The sequence below is a fragment of the Mytilus californianus genome, unplaced genomic scaffold (genome assembly GCF_021869535.1).
Source record: "Mytilus californianus isolate M0D057914Y unplaced genomic scaffold, xbMytCali1.0.p SCAF_6, whole genome shotgun sequence".
NCBI classification, from domain to species: domain Eukaryota; kingdom Metazoa; phylum Mollusca; class Bivalvia; order Mytilida; family Mytilidae; genus Mytilus; species Mytilus californianus.
Window position 1 is genome coordinate 55193713 of NW_026262712.1, and position 18651 is coordinate 55212363.

General features: G+C 31.8%; 1 long non-coding RNA gene across 1 annotated transcript; it reads left to right on the plus strand.

Moving 5' to 3' along the window:
• The first annotated feature begins 3875 nt into the window (after positions 1 to 3875).
• LOC127705742 (uncharacterized) lies at positions 3876 to 5324 on the plus strand. The gene is made up of 3 exons (XR_007983973.1): positions 3876 to 4363; positions 4645 to 4728; positions 5231 to 5324. It is a non-coding gene; the product is annotated as an uncharacterized LOC127705742 (long non-coding RNA).
• Positions 5325 to 18651: the final 13327 nt, after the last annotated feature.

Consider the following 18651-nt stretch of genomic DNA (forward strand, 5'->3'; position numbering starts at 1 on the left):
AAGGTTTCTTTTACCAGGACAAGGAAATGCTGCAAAACTTTGAAAATTACCAAGAAATTATTTTCATTGATTCTACATTTAAGGTGAATAATCTGAGAATGCCTTTATATGTTTTCCTTGTTGAAGACAGTATGGGTCAGTCAGAAGTTGCTGGACTTTGTTTCTAAGCAGTCGAAGAACAACAGCTTGTTGGTCACATGGGGAACCTATTAAAAAAATTTAATCCATCATATCAGAAAATGAAAATGATAATGGCCGATAAAGACTTTATTGAAAGAGAGACATTCAGATCAGTTTTTCCTCATAGTTCTCATAGGAGGTGTACAAGGAAATAGAAGAGATGTGTCCTTCAGCAGTCATTGGATATATTAAAAGCAACTGGCATGGAATTAGAAAAGAATGGGTGTCAGGTATGGAATTGGATGAAGGAACATTTTAAAATGCTACCAATAACAGACTAGAAAGCTTTAACCAGAAGTTAAAATCTGTTGTTTGTACCAATGCGATCCTACAGTACTACCTGTAACATTATCTTATTAATTGTGGCCATAAAAAAGGGTCACTATGATGGCCCTAAATGTCCATCATTATACCTCCTGTTGATTAATTAATACACAATGTATTAATCAAAAACTGGTCAACGATGAAGGGAAATAATGACTGCATTGAAGTGTTATAATTATATAAAAGAGGGACGAAAGATACCAGAGGGACAGTCAAACTCATAGATCGAAAACAAACTGACAACTTCATGGCCAAAAATAAAAAGACAAACAGACAAATAATAGTACAGATGACACAACATAGAAAACTAAAGACTAAGCAACACGAACCCCGCCAAAAACTGGGGGTGATCTCAGGTGCTCCGGAAGGGTAAGCAGATCCTGCTCCACATGTGGCACCCGTCGTGTTGCTTATGTTATTACAAATCCGGTAAATAGTCTAATTCGGTAAGTCACATTCGTGAAAAGGGAAGGGTATTGTAGTTACGACATAAGGAACATATCCGATATCATCTGTGAAACGGTTATTCCGTAACGGTCAACCAATCGTGATGGCGTCCGTAAAATTTACGAAGGGATGATTATAACTTGCAGGTAAAGTGTCTCAGGTAAAATATATGTGTTTGTCAAATTTTATAACTGTGATTATGACAAGAAATTCTAAAATAAAATGAAATAATAAAACTAGTTGAACATATAGCTTCCTAACTTTTTTTTTGTAAAAATTTTCTGATGACTATTTGTTTTGATGTTACACCTTTTAAATTATTCTTTCAATGTTAAGTTATTTTTTACATGTATTTTTTGGCAAGTGAATAATAGATGAATATCATCTTCTAATATAATGCAAACTTTCACAACGCCTGCCTTTTTCAATTGAAAAGGTATTTCTCAAATTAATTTTCTAAAATCAAAATTGTTTATACTTAGGGGCACTACTTCATTAAGTAACAATTAAAATTACCTATACAAGTAATGTTGAAAACGAGGCTATTTTGAATATTACTTATATAAGTAACTTTTCTGAATATTATTTTTATAGGTGTCCAATAATACAGATTTTACTAGCTTTAACAACTTTCACAGTCATCTGGTTATTTTTCTCATGAAATATAAAATCTAATTCATCCGAAACACTAATTAACTTTCTGACGCACTTATCTTTCATACCGAAGCCTCTGGGTCAAAGATTGGTCTCTTAGGACTATTTAATTATCATTTTCCTCCAAAATCTTGAAGGTAGACTGATATAAATAGATGGATACTTGTGTATTAATTAAGACTTGAAGTTATTTATAATTTGCAACCCAAATCAATTACATGTGTTCCTTAAAAAAGTTTAATTACTATTTTTTTTTTTCACAACTGTATAAAATAACTTTTTCAAGTAATATTTTTGCCATAAATATTTAAGTAACCCTTTATCTCTATACTCCTCTCAGATCAAATGAATTCTTTATTTTATGAATTAAAATGATGTACAAATTCACGAAAACTACATTTAGTCTATGTTTCTATTGAAAATTGAAATAACTCTATAAGGTAATTTTATTATTTTTAAAAACAAAAATTATTTATATAAGTAACTTAAAAAAAATAACTTGTTTAAGTAACGCCCCTGCATTTAACATTTTTTGAGATTTGAAAAATTTAAAAGATAAACAAAAATAAGTTTAACAGATAAAAGTACACCAATTTCTGCGGATGTTTTGCATAAACAAGGTTTTTACTTTTTTAAACTGTTTTTGGTATATGTCAATAATCATAAAGGAGTGTTTACTACATTTTTTATTGCTAACAAATGTAATCAGATCAGTTTCTACTGCAGAATAGTTTTTATACATTGTATTTCATACGTCTATACTTCTATAATTGGTACAAATTTCTCATCCTGAATGTTCATAATTGCCACTGAACATTAAGCAAGCAACAATAAATATACATGGTCTAAAATAGCAACAATCAACATTCAGTCTATCTTGGCATGGATCAATTTGAAAATTAAATTCATATATTTATATATATGAATATATATGCATATATGCATGCTATTATTTTCAAATAATCACGAGGCAGATCCAATTTATAGCAGGAAAGATGGACAATATGTAGGTAAAGTACAAACTCTACAACAGTTATACTACAAGGACAAACAGATCCAATATGTCAGCCTTCAACAAGTAGGATTAATAATGAAAGGGATTCAGATGCACCTGATGCAACCGTCATTCAAGGTAATGATATGAATAATGAAAATTAATTCATGTTAAATATGATACATATTTACTTAATTATTTGCCTCTGATGATTAAGATATTATTGTAAATACGCTTTCACTGGATATACTGTTCCTTTTAGTCATTAAAAATGATTCTTGATAATTACTGTAATTCAAAACAAATAAAAAACAATCAAAAATAAAAATCCAATGAAATATTACTTTCATGTTGATCTTAATGTCTTAATTCTTCTTTGTTTTTTTTTAAATAAATGCATTCTTCATATCTTTATTGTTTGTGTATAAATGAACGATTTTGATATTTTCAGAGTTTTTATTCAAAATAGCAGACAACGCTGCAGTTATAAGAGCAGAAAGAGGTTCATCAAAGATTGATGAAGATGAGGTTCAAGTTATATGGCAAGACCTAATACCATATGCAGAATTAATTTTAAACCTGACTACTCAAGCCGATGCTTAACAATATTTCACATATGAGGGTTGGTTAACAGTTGAAAGCACCATAAGAATCTTTGAAGGTAGGAAACATACATGTATATGAATAGATTTTGTTAAAAGTAAACAAATTATAGACCAGTTTAACTTTTATTTTATTTTTTACAATAGTGTGCACTATTTTTTTCTGAGCCTTTCCTAATATTGTTTCTTCTTTTACCATCTATGGATGAGTCGTTTGAAATTTACCATCAATTAGTTAGTACAACTACTTATATTGGTTATTTTGATTTATCGATTGGTGGTCTTTATCTTCACTTTGAACACCCTTCAGTCTTGGCTATATCATATATCATAGCAGTGACTTTTTATCTAGTAACAGAATGCTTCTTTGTTATAAAATGAGATTATTTTTCTGTGTAGATCAGCAATTAAAGCGTATAAAAGGTTTGTTTTATAGTTGCATTTTCAGATTTTAAACATTTCACTATTACTGTATCAGTGCATTTATACCTAATTTTTTCATGAAAAGATTTGTTCCAGAAACAATGTGTTTACAAATAAATTGTATCATTTGAAGATTTTTCATGGGGTTCTAATATTAATTAATGATAACTTATAAAATTAATTGCAAGGGACATATAAATGTGAAAAACCTACAAAGTAAACAATTTGTTAGTTCAAGCTTCCATAATTTAATGACTTTAACTTTTTAGGCAAAACATCAAAGAACAATCAAGACATTTCAAATTTGAAGAGAAAGAATAGTGATACCTCAAATCCTAACAGTGTGAAAAATAAACAAACAAAGAAACCTAGAATAGATGTAATTTCCAATCATGGCACAAATCTTATTGAAAAAAATTGTGAAGATTTGTTGAAGTTTACAGAAGAAGAATTTGAGAAAATATTAATCAATACACAAAATATGGATAAAGAAATTAAAGACTTCATTATCAGAGGTGGACATACAAAATCTTTACCAAAAATTGGAAACCCAGTTTCAGCTGTGGAAGATTATAGAGATAAAACAAGAAAGTTGACTGAAGAACAACGTACAATATTGGCTACATTTACATATGCAACTCGTACAAAGAAATAAGTTATAGAACACCTGATGTAGCTAGCTTTATACACAATATAATAACATTTGTTCTGGAATTCAATGAAACTGATATTGCAGAAGGTTTGTACTTAAGCTCTTTTTCATATTTTTGGAGAGTCTATTACAAGCAAATGCTTAAAAAAAAGAATAAACTTATTTTTGATATACATAAAGTTCTTATGTATGCAGTTAAAACATTGATGTTGCCAAATACAGATTACGACAATGAACTCTTTTTAATTTAAAAATCAATGTGTGGGGAAAATTCAGCTCAGTTTTTATCTATTTCAAATTATTTTAAACATGCCTTTATTTAAAAGAAAGAGACATTCATATAATATACTGTATTATTTTTTTTTTAGAGAGAATACATCTTGAAGTAGATACAGAGAACATAATAAAAACATGTTCATCTGATGATGGTACAGAAAACTTAGAACCTATTGGTAAGTACTGTAAGAATGCAGAAATAAGTATGTGTCTTGTAAGTAATAATTTTAAGGCGTAAGAATTTTGCAAGAGCCAACAAAAATTAATGTTTAGCTTTTCCTTCTCTAACTAGATATTAATTTATTTTTCTTCTCATTAATAAATCATAGACTGTAGCTACAGCGTATTAGGTTAAGATGTTTCTAAATACTGTTTTATATACATAACAAATCTGAAACTGTTGATGAAGATTTTAACCAAGATGAGAAAATACAATTAAGTTTTTAATGTGCTACAATATTTTATAAATATAAAAAAATCTGCCCCCATATTCAATATACCAAACTAATTCTGAAGTGGCCTTTTGACTGAAAATAAGATAATTGGTTGATACATTTATTGGTGACATTTAATTTATAGATAGTTGTCTCATTGGCATCATACCGCACTCCTTATTATGGCTAAGCATTTGTAAGTCAAATTGTCACACATAATAGTATTTGTTGCACAATATTTCAGTACCCAGTGACATAAAGTATCCACCAAAGTTATCCAGGAAAGGACGACCAAAAGGCAGTGAGAAAACTGTTATTGGTATAACAAAGAAATCAAAAGACATCAACTTCAGCCTGTCTTCAAGAAAAGTAGTGTGGCAAAAGAATTAGGTAATCACAATTGTTTTTTAAATGTTTGCTCTACTTCAAATTTAGAAAGGGTAATTTCAAAATAAAATATTTGGACTTATTTTTTGAAATGTACTTATATGTCTATCCAATATGAGATTAGAGTTTGGTTTAAGGTAGTTTGACAGGTTATAGTTCTGGTTAAAGCTAGCCTCATAAAATAGATGTGTGCTCACATCAACAAGTAAATAAAAAAAAAAACATTTTCATTATGATGTAAGCTTTTTAAAATATATTCCTAATAAGGGTTTTTTATCTAAAGTTTTGGAGTTCACTGACAAATGAAAATGTGAGCTGGTCACAGTTTTCTATGGAAGCATTTCTTGTTGGTGTGGAAAAGCAATATTTTGTTTTAGATAAAAGTAAAGAGTATGTCTTATGTATAAGGAATATTGGCTTTGATATTTTATGACATTTAAAAAAAAATGTTACATGGTTTTTATTCTCCTACAGCAATATTACAGTGGATTCTTGGAGATGAAAAAGGAAGAACAGTTTTTGATGATAAAGAAAAAGTATTTCAAAATGAAGTCCAGGACTTTGCTTTTTCAAGTGCTCTTGATGACCGTGTAGACCTTTTAATTGTTGAAATTTTTTTTACAAAAGAAGCAATGATTGATGTGATGAGTGTAGTTATGAGAAATAAAAAAAAACTCATTTCACAAATGTAGTTCATGCACTATGGATTTGAATTTGAAAACTAATGTTGTTAAGTGCTCGTCCTGTCTAGGATGGAACCACTTGCTATGTGTTTTTTTGAAAACTGTTCCTAAAGCTAAACATTGGTATTGTAAAAGATGTAAGCAAATCAATAAGTAAAGAGTTTGTCATCAAAGTTTGAAAGATGATACCTCCTACAACATTCCCTTCCAACATTATGTCCAATAGTATTTATCATATTGTTCCTCATTATTTTTGCCATTTTTTGCTTAAAGGTTATCAGTTCTGTTAAGACAAAAGTATTTGTATTTGATAAAGCAAAGAACAAGGAATACTACTTGAAAATGTCATTTGTAATTCAGGGTTAGTAAAGCCTGTCTTATATATTATGATGCATATTTTGTCTTTTTAAAACCAAATATTTTTGCTGACACTTGTCATGAAAATGGATCTTTGTATTTTTTCCCAATTAAGTATGTATCGCCATAATTGTATAGCTTCTTTTTCAATAAAATTGATAAGTTTTTTCTCAATGATTTAAAACATTGTGGCCCCTTAGAGCTTTCCAGTTGTTTATGTATTTGTATTTAGATCAATTCTTATTATTATGTGTTCTTATATACATGTATATACTATATATATTGCTATTTATAAAATATGATTGTTTAATATGATATTTGATGTTAATGTTGTTGATAGTATTTTGATTTTCTTTGAATTTAACTACTATATATAACATAAATTTACATGTCTTGAAATAAATTGTTATGATTGCTCCCTACAAGTAAAGCTTGTGGATGGTATTATAGGAATCACTCTGTCCATCTATATAAAAATAAGGAGATATGGTATAATTGTCAATGAGACAACATCCATCTGTCTGTCCATGATCCTCATTTTTTGCTAGTTTGCACATTATCAACACCAAAAACAAAGCTTTATATGGTCAGTGACTGTATAAAGCACAATTAATAGGTATTGTGCATTGTGAATGTACACTGAGCCAATCTGGACCAAACTGTCAAAATCCTTCTTTTGGATGTTTGTATTGCCTTGCATGTGAAGAGTCACATAATGTGAGACAAATTGATGCCCATCTAGTGGCAACAGCTTAAACTGTTTGTTTTAAGCTGTATATTTCAGAAGGTATAAGACTTTAATACCTCATTTCATATCCTGCATACAGATGCCTTATGTTGGTAAATTTCTGTCCATTGTCCTTGACCTCATTTTAAAATTTTCAGACACCCACCTCCTGTTGGCCATTTAATAGATTTTCATATATACATGTATGTTTAATATAATATGTTGAAAACTTGTTATTACACTTTTCTAAGAAAAAATACTGAACAGAATGACTCCATATTTGGTTAGCAATTTGACCCTTGTCAGATGAATTGGTAGGCATTTTAGACCTGCTTCCATTTTTCTGATACTGTGTACGAAAATATGGGGTTTACTAACAATTTGTTATATTAGGGGTGAACATGACCCTAATACACAAACCCAAAGTTGCATAAAAAAGTTTGTCTAGCAAGAATATGGTTTCGGAGTAGACATAAAGTCAATTATTTAAACTTGAAGGTCAAGTTCAGAGGTAATCTTAAATGCTATGGAACACATTGTGTTGAGTTGTAGCACCCATGTGACAAATATCAAAAGCCTACACCAAGAATCTGTAACGTCTGAATATACAAATCCTTACCTACACAAATCAAATATTTTGAGCTTGCGGTCTTTGGTCGAGATAAGTATGATATGTCATACATGGTTACTGGTATACATCATCTTGTCAAATATAATAAGTCTGTCTAAAGATAAAACACAAATTTGGCCCAGGCACTGAAGGTTTCATGAGAACAACTATGAGAAGAATTGATTAAAAATGTCTAGAAACGTAACCATATAAAAGTAAAAAGATGGCATTGCTGAAAAAGCACCAACCAGAAATCTTTGTTTATGAGGAAAAGTTTCGAAAATAAAGCAGTAAATGGTTATGAACAGGAAGGGGTTACACTGCCAAAAAATTCATGACTTGTTTATATTCTCTATAGCCTATAGTCAGACAGTGTCCCATGTTGTCATGTTCCACTTGCTTTCAATTCTTTTCAAGCTTTATAGAAAAATAAGGAGATGTGGTATGATTGCCAATTGGACAACTATCCACCAAAGTTCTGAAGTAAATGTCAGCAATTATTGGCAACCGTTCAGCCTTCAATAGAGAAAACAAACGAGACATTATGGTTGGCTATATGAGGCATCGACTTGAAAAATATGAAGCAGACCTGAACTAACAACAACCACTGAACAACAGGCTCCTGACTTAGGACAGGCACATGAAGAATGTGGCGAAGTTAAACATGTTCGTGAGCGCTCAATGTTTATCCATATCTTCATTTGCATAAAATACACAAGCGGATATAATGGGAGAGGTATTTGATGTCCCCATTCCCCTAAAAGACATAGATTTTATAACAATTAAGCTGTATACTTTGAAGAAAATGCATTTTCTATGGTCGGGTTGTTGTCTCTTTGACACATTCCCCATTTCCATTCTAAATATTATTTGCACTCAATGGTTTGTATCTTGTAATTGCGACAATAATGCATATGCATGCATAACCCATATTTTGTGAGATAAACGAATAAACGAGCAACCGAGATTTAGATATATACAAAACGTTATTCTCTTTTCCTGCCATACTGACACATTTTTAGATTCCGTTGATCTGTGTAATTTTATTTTGACACTAAGCTACCGCTATTGCAAAGACCAGTTTTTGACAGTAAGGCCGTCCAATTTCGATAGAGTATGTCATGTTTAATTCCATTGTTAACTTTTACATGCATATTTAGAAGTTTAGCATGATATGTTATGAGCATGAACTAAAACTTCGAGCTAAATATCAATATAAAAGTCCGATCGGTGATCAAATCAATCACCTAGGTTTTTCAATGAAATCTTTTTCATAAAACAATGTTGGACAATATTTCTCAGAACTACTCAGCCTTTACTTTTCTCCTTAAAAACACGATGTTATATCTTCATCTTTATATATTTTGGCCGGACAAATAGCAAAATACCGTAAAAATGCTAGACATGTTTGCCTATTTGTCCGGCTAGCCGGACGAATCTAGCCGGACGAATTGACATTTTTGACTATTTGTCCGGCTAGAGCCAAACGAATAGCCACTATTACTATCACTTTTGTTAGTGGATCACCATTGAAATTAATGTTGATTATACTAGTAACTTTAACTGAGTAAAGCAATCGTTCGAGGTGGAAAAAAAACACACATGTATACGAAACTGATCTTCAATATGAATAAAAGGAAATGTGAGGTATATGTCATCGAAACAGCAATCAAACGACAAAAAAACAGCTAAGAGACCATACTGTCTTCAGTAATTGATATAAGTCCTCTATCTATAAAGTTGTGAATAAATATTAAACGGAAACAATCAAAACTTTATAGTAAACCAAAAGAGGTTCCGAAGTTGAGACATAAACAATATTTGTGGCGAGGTTAAACTAATTTTTGGTATACTTATATCTAAAGCTAGATTCACACTGCCGATCAGATCGACTCGATAATCCCGATTGACCAAATTCCCACGACCAAGCGCAACCAAATTCGTGATCGGGCCTGTTAACGACTTCTACCCGACAGCTATTCGACAGTACGACATCTACAAGATCTTTACTCGACTAGCCTGCCCAGATCGACTATGCTCAATCTCAGCCCGATCTCAACCAGACAGGATCGACCTCATCGTAGTGATAGTTGGGAATTGATCGGGTATGTACAATTTCAATACAAAAACGTGTGAATGTTTTAAACCTCGCCGCAGCGAAGGGGACATAAAGTATTACCCATGTCCGTCCGTACGTACGTACACCGGAACAATTATTTTCCGTTCTCTCTCTTTAGTTTGCCTCAACCGAATATTATGAAACTTGTACACAATGCTTATCTAAACCTATATCATGTTCTAATTTGGTTAGGACTTCCAGGAAGACAGGTCAATATCTTGAAGAGAGCGTAGAAGACGAACAAGAAGGCGTAGATATCAACGGACGACCATAAATCTAAAGAAGGCAGCGGCTGATTTACCTTGTGACCACTAGATAAGCAGGCATGAACGACTGTTGCAAGATCTCAACAGAGATGACCACGATGGCTATAAATTCTTCCTTAGAGATATGTAGACCACCCCTAACATTCTTGTCGAATGAGTCAGACAAGTCTCCCGATAGCTTAATATGTCTTGATCGGGCTTGTTCGAGTTGATCTGATCGGCAGTGTGAACATAGCTTAAGTGTCTATCAGTAGATTAAAACGCATACAATAAAAGAACAGACAATACATGCACATACAGGAAAATACCTTAGATATACTTTATAAGAATCACAATCATGTATGTTGTTACTGCAATCGAGAAAAAAAGGTTTATTGAAACATGACGAAAATGAATACTAGTATATAGAATGGTGAAATTGGATAACCAACTGATAAATTGGCACAATTACAAATAGAAAGAAAGAATAATAATAGACAGAAAAGTAATGATTCTAGAGGAAGCGGGATAATTACCTATACCGTTGGTCACTAAATAAGCCTACAGTAACTTATACATGTTATAGAAAAGATCTGAAAAAATGCATTTTAGTCCACTCATACAGTTTTTTTGTGTTTCTTTTAATGCTTTTAGTCTCTATCGCATGTACATGAGGGTACAGCATAGAACATGCGGTATGTGGTTTAAAAGAGATACAAAAAAATGAATTAATTTATCTAAATGTTATAATTTGTGTGTGTATATGTGTGGTGGGCTACATGTCTTTATTTCTCTATATTTTTGTGTTGTCCATATTCTCTCTTCTGAATACCAATATATATATATATAAGCACATCTGTATTCTCTTTTCTTTTGAAATATTAAGCTCTACCCTTTATTTTTGTACGCCCTTTATCCACTATTTGCCCTATATTCTCTTTTTTGCCAATATTATTCTGAATTCTGTAAACCCCATCAAGGCTCTTTTCTGTGTAGTCACATACACATATATTTTTCTGTGTAGTCACATACACATATATTTTATAGACTTGAACAAATGTAATGAAGAAAAATGCACTTTTCAATTTGTTTGGTCGTAACAAAAATGAAACAACGTTAAATAGTACCTCAACTACATTATATAACGAAACTAGATTTATATAAAAAAAAAAATGAAAGATATGAAAGATTTTGAAAGAGCTTCCATGAATATCAAAATTTGAAATATGCTACAATTTCATTACAGTTGCATATATTAACGCCTATAAGGTTGTAGAAGTGAATGACTTGAAATGACTATATATATGTCTCTCATTGAAAACCGTTTACTTTAGATGGTTTTTGGCTTGTGTGTTGTTGTTTTTTTTTCTTTGCCTTTTGATTATTGGGCTGTTTTAATATTACATATAATCCATCTTCTTCAAATCTTATTTCTGTCATACTCTGAAATCTACAGATTTTAGACACCAAAGATCACTTTTGCAACTCTGTGATTGATTGATAGATTGTTGGTGATTAACGCCACATTCATCACTATTGGCTATTTATATTGGTGCAGGAGGCAGGTGTGCCCGGAGAGAACAACCGACCTTCGGCAAGACAACTGACAATTCTAGTCAATTAAGATAAGAGTCAAACGCAAATGCCTCGTGGGGGGTTTGAACTCACAATCTCAAATTGACAGGACAGCCGAGTCCAACCAAAGACTTGACATTGTTATTTGATGCGTCTTAATTGAGCACGTGTCATTTAGGAGTAGGAGCAAACACTATAGTCGGATCGGAGTCAGAATAATGTGTTAATGTTTGCTGTCTTCAAATCGATTTATTTGTGTCCATATTTGTAATGAACTACTCTGTTATAGCTGGAAAATGTTCTTACAAAAGTAGAGTTCCGTTTAAGAGTGTGTATAAGGGGATACATAATCTCATCATAAATACCAGTATTATAAAAATGTCACCAGCCGCTCGTTTTGTCTTCATAAGACTGATTAGTGACTTTCGAATTAAAAAAGTTAAATTTTACACCTGTGTTGAAAATGCATACACCCTTCGGCTGCGCCTCAGAGTGTATGAATGTCGGCTGCGCCTCAGGGTGTATGAATTTTCCACACCAGTGTTAAATTCTGTACACCCCTGATTACACCAAGATAACTAATAGTATCGTACGTTGGGCTCGTGTTTGTGATGCCTTTTATACATTAGATTGTATACAATTCAGATAAATATATTTTAGAACTGACTAGTAGTATATACGTTCTCGTTAATTAATGTTATTTCACACAAAATATCATTAATCTATCACAAGTAGTTCTTAGTAAACTAGCATAAGCAGAAAACTTAAGATGGAAAATTGCTAATCAATTCAAAGTCACTGGACCATGACCTAGGGGGGAAAGGCTTTGAAATAGCCACCAAACTGATATGTGCTGATAGTAATGCAACTGTGTATTAAATATCAATTAATTATTTGAAATTAATGTTATTTCACACAAAATATCATTAATCTATCACAAGTAGTTCTTAGTAAACTAGCATAAGCAGAAAACTTAAGATGGAAAATTGCTAATCAATTCAAAGTCACTGGACCATGACCTAGGGGGGAAAGGCTTTGAAATAGCCACCAAACTGATATGTGCTGATAGTAATGCAACTGTGTATTAAATATCAATTAATTATTTGAAATTAATGTTATTTCACACAAAATATCATTAATCTATCAGAAGTAGTTCTTAGTAAACTAGCATAAGCAGAAAACTTAAGATGGAAAATTGATAATCAATTCAAAGTCACTGGACCATGACCTAGGGGGGGAAAGGCTTTGAAATAGCCACCAAACTGATATGTGCTGATAGTAATGCAACTGTGTATTAAATATCAATAAATATTTGAAATTAATGTTATTTCACACAAAATGTCATTAATCTATCACAAGTAGTTCTTAGTAAACTAGCATAAGCAGAAAACTTAAGATGGAAAATTGCTAATCAATTCAAAGTCACTTGACCATGACCTTGGGGGGAAAGGCTTTGAAATAGCCACCAAACTGATATGTGCTGATAGTAATGCAACTGTGTATTAAATATCAATTAATATTTGAAATTAATGTTATTTCACACAAAATATCATTAATCTATCACAAGTAGTTCTTAGTAAACTAGCATAAGCAGAAAACTTAAGATGGAAAATTTCTTATCAATTCAAAGTCACTGGACCATGACATTGGGGGGAAAGGCTTTGAAATAGCCACCAAACTGATATGTGCTGATAGTAATGCAACTGTGTATTAAATATCAATAAGCTATTACAAATACTTCTATCAAACTATCTGAAGCAGAAAACTTAACAATTATTCCGCAGCTGGAAAAGCAATCCCTGTACGTTGCTTTACGCAACTTTTGTTGCAAGCGAGATAAAAAAAACAAACACATTTGATAGTCTGCAAGTGATCCGATGATTGGGATATCTTTCAATCTGAAAGTCGTCGTTTCCTGAAAATCAGAAAGCAGTCGTTTTACAGAACGAAGCTGATATTGAAAGGGAAGTCATTAAGTGACTAGAAAACTGGCCTAATTTAAAATGTTTTTACAGTTTCATTCAAAAGAAAAGCATTCTTGTTATCAATCGTTTGCAACGTTACGTTTGGGGTACGGTTTCCGACCTGGTTCAACTCTTTTGTAATGACCCGCATTACATGTTTATCAAGTCTATATCTCGAGTATTTCGTGTGATACATGTGAGAACACTAAATACTATACTAAATTTAGTTACCGGCGACTGCATCGGAAAGCAAGCTTTCTTAATATACACTTTGTCTTGGTAAAACATATTTCATTTTTTCTGTCTACAAACATTTGGTATTTTTTATCTTTGAAATGAAACGATTATAAAATTAGTGTTACACATATTTTGGGGAAGGAAATTGTATAAGATATTAACTGAAAAACACAGGTGTTCCATAATAGACACCAAGAGGTCTCTTAACTGTATTCAACAATGCGCATTTGGCAGGCCAGATATTCCGACATCTTTATACTGTGAAATCCATTTGGTCCAACACCAAAACGGTCGAACACTGAAATATTCCGTCTCTCCATTCGTCTGATACCCTAATAGTCTAACGTCGTCATTAGTCCGACACCTAGACTTTCAATTGCATATGATTGGATGCTTTTCTGATTTTTATTTATCGTTGGGTTGCTCTCTCATTGGCGCGTACACCACATCACGTTTGATTCATGTCGATATCTTGTTATATTAGAAATTTGCATAATTCTTATGCCGAGAGGAAGCATGTTGAAAACAGGAGGCCCTTTAATCAGAACATATGTACAACTTTATAGCGGGATAATATTTAAATGTCGACATATAAAGAGTTAATGCATGACCTGAATCGAAAGGAAATGTCATGAATCCTCCAAACCAAGACCCTGGAATGGTGTAATTCATAATCAACACCATTGTCCTATATTAATTACTGAATTCTTTGATTCGTCATATTTACATCATATGACGGCTTACAAATTGGACTTCGTTATTTTAGTATTATAGATTTCGCGGCAGTACGTGGACTGAGCATGCGCGAAAGCATGTAAAACACGGATCGATAACGAATTTGGATATTTTCTCCAAAAATGGAGCTTTCTGATTCTTTTCTGTGGAAAAAAATATTGTTTCAAAGACAAATTTAGCAAGTACAAAACACTACATTTAAATATGTTATATCAAAAGTATTCCCAACTTTGTATGGTTTCAGAGGAGTTGCGGCTCAATGCAATCGGTCTCTTCCTTTAGTAGTATAGATATCTATATACACAAGTCTAATTTGAAAACAACGTTCAAACCTATGATTACGTTGGATAAAAACCGCAATTTCTATACGCGTGCATGCAAAACAAATTTCTTGGTAGAGGGGTATAAATACAGCACAAACAACCTTTTTCCAAAAAAACAAATGAGTGAAAAAGTATATTTTAACAAAATGCATTTGACTAGCAGGTCGAACAACTGATGTTCTTAAACCCTGCTGACTGCCATTGGCGATTGCCAAATAAACGGATCACAAGATGTAACAAAATAGATCTTATTATTAATTTATTAGATATCTATATACATACATATATAAACAAAGAAAAACTGGATGTTATTGTTTGTTTTCTTTGTTTACAAATACAATAATTATTATAATTATTTTGAAGCCACAATCATAGGGTTGAGATCTCACAAAACTTGTTTAACCCCGCCTCATTTTTGCACCTGTCACAAATCAGGAGCCTCTGGCCTTTGTTAGTCTTGTATTTTTTTTTTCAATTTTAGTTCATTTATATGTTTTTGAGTTGAGTGTGACGTCCATTTTCACTGAACTAGTACACAATTTTATTTAGGGGTCAGCTGAGGACCACCTCCGGTTGCGGGATTTTCTCGCTGCGTTGAAGACCCATTGGTGGCCTTTGTCTGCTCTTTGGTAGGGTTGTTGTCTCTTTGACATATTCCCCATGTCCATTCTCAATTTTATCAAAAAAGTATTTGAAAATCATAAACGTTAAATCCATGCAGATTAAATTTGTCTTTTTTTATCGAAAAGATAAAACAAAATTAATGTAATAAATGTACATGTAAGAGGAAAAAAAAGATTTATAATAATTGATTATTCATTTATTCAATAATAGATTGTGTTGGTCTTGATTATTTCTTATCAACTATTGGTCTAATCGATTTATTTGCTATAACCGTGCGTTCACAGATAATTTTGTTTTAAATTAGAAACATTTACTGAAATAAAAAATGGAAATTATTGTTGCATATCATATTTTGAGCTACCCCGGCTTAGCTTCTTACTCTACTGGAGATTTATTTTTGTGTGTTCATATGAGATATACAACCTATACAAAAATAGTTGCAGTTGGTATGTTAAGTGTTAATCCTCACTGCAATATTATAATATCTAAAATTTGATTAAGCTTAGTTTCCCCTTATGTTAGAATAGCAAAGAATGATCATGATGATTGGCTCGTTGTCATAATCATGTGTCCGATTGATACTGATATTTTGTAGCACGAAAACAAGTCAGCTTACATTTACTTAGTCGAATATGTACATGTATGGTCCTACCCACATGCTTTTATCGTCGTATCACTTTAACATGTTCTCATCGTAAGTACGCATGTAATAGTAGTCACTGGCATCCACCTATCAAATAAACTATTATATGTTTATAATTATAAAGAATATTTGAAGGAATGCAACTTTTATAGATTGGAATAAATAAACCTTTTTTACACGAATATGATCATAAATACATTTAGATTGGTAAACATGGTCACTGTATTGCAGCTATCTTTATTACATCAATTGTCAAATTATGGTTTTTTTTGTTGTGAATATGCCTTATAATGTAAAGCAAAAATTAATACAACCTTTGGTTCAACGTAAATGAAATATCAAATTTATCTCTGTAATGGGTACTGCCCCGGAATTTTGTATTCTTTAATTTTTAGACTATTTCAATTCAAAACAATATATTAGTAGTTGAAAATCTATGATGTGATGGATTAATATCATACCAAACGACGCAATTCCAAGATCATTGAGTTATAATATCTCTTTTCCATTCTGTGTTTTAGGTACATGAAATTGACCATTTGTGATATTTCTGAATATGCTTTTTAAGCAATAGCAATAGGGTAAAAGGTCCGACAAAAAAAATATGTTTATTTTCGTGACAGCTCATACATGTTCATTTGTTACATATGTTTTTTTCCTAAATTTATGACATAAGAATGCTCTAACAAATCCTTTGAACATATTATAATGAACCTTTATTTAACTTTTGACGATTTAAAGTTAGGCAAATAGACACGTGTTTTTTAAGACTTATTTTTTGCCTGGGCCCTGTATAGCCTCCAAATGGTATGGGTTTAGCTAAATGTTGAAGGCCGGACGATGGACAATGGCATGTACATGTGATTTCTTACATCTTCGTCCTATGGGTTCTGTTGGATAGTTGATTCAGTTTTTATACTTGTGTTGTATTTTGTTCAACATCTTTAAAAACTCTTAAATATTTACTCTTTGATTTCTCTTTGAATCTTTTTAAAATATCGTTAAGGTGTGAACTTTTGCATTTAACAACATGTTATACTACTTTATTTGTCTTTTTTGGCTGCTGTCTAATTACTGTTTCCTCTGTATACATTTCAATTTATTCAAATACCAATGTATTTACTTACCCAAAGGTATGTTTTACTCTTACCAATTCATAAAATTATGACCAGGTATAAACTTTTCGTGTGAAGGTGTGGTGATACATATATATTTTTGTTTGCATGTAAAAGATTGCCATTTTTTTTTCTGAAATCATTTCATATTTTTTGCGATTCTAATCCAAATTACTTGACAAATCACTCACAATTTATCTCAGAGCAGTTTATAGAAATTATTAAATAATAGGGATTAGCGTTTCACTTGATCTCATTAGGTGACTTCTGAAAAATTCAACAACACACACAGATGTGTTTCTACAAGGGTTATTGAGTAAACTTGATTACAAGATGTATCTACATTTTACGTAACCACGGTAACACATATTCAACTTAAATCAAAAAGTTATTTTTAACCGGATTTTCGAAGGAAATATCGGTTATTAAAATGGTGATGCACGGCGGGCGGCTGGGCGGATCTGCGGACATGAAAACGCTTTAACAATTTTTTTTTCAAATTTGAATATGTTGTTTCCTGGGACTTAATTAAGGTCTAGTTCAATTTTCAAGATTTTAGTATATCTCCTTTGTGAGTTATCGCCATTTTTAATATCCAAAAGTGGAATTTTTAAATATTTTACTCTTGTTATCTTTCTTATGACTAAGAATAATGTCTTATCTCACAATAAAAATTGAAGTGACAGATTTATTTGAAAATTATCTATTTCCTAAGCGGTAATGATTATAAGCTATATTATTAGACATTTTGAAGTTAATTACATTATTAATTATTAATTAGATCTGGGTTATATCTTAGCATATAATATCATTGGAGTGACAGATTTATTTGAAAATTTTCTGTATCCTGATAAGATCTGTAGGACTGTATATATGAAGTTTGAAATTTACTAGAAGGACTGTATAAATGAAATTTGAAATTTACTGTTCATTATTAGACATTTTGTAGATAATTAAGTCTCCCTAAACCATATATATTCTTAAGCCCACCCCCTTTAATTTGAGAATGTGCTTTTATCTTGCAAATGGTTGAGATCCCCACCCCTAAACCATATATATTCTTGTATGGGACAAAACAAAAACAAATCAAATGAAATATTTGGGGAGTCCCCGGGTTCACCCCAACCCCCTTCTTTTTGAAAACTTGTAAACGGTCAAAATCCCCACCCCGAAACCATATATATTGTTGTATGGGACAATAAAACAACTCAAATGAAATGAAAGGCGAGTCCCCTGGGGTCACCCCACCCCATCCTGTTTAAGAACTTGTAAACGGTCGAGATCCCCACCCCTAAACCATATATATTCTTGAATAAGACAA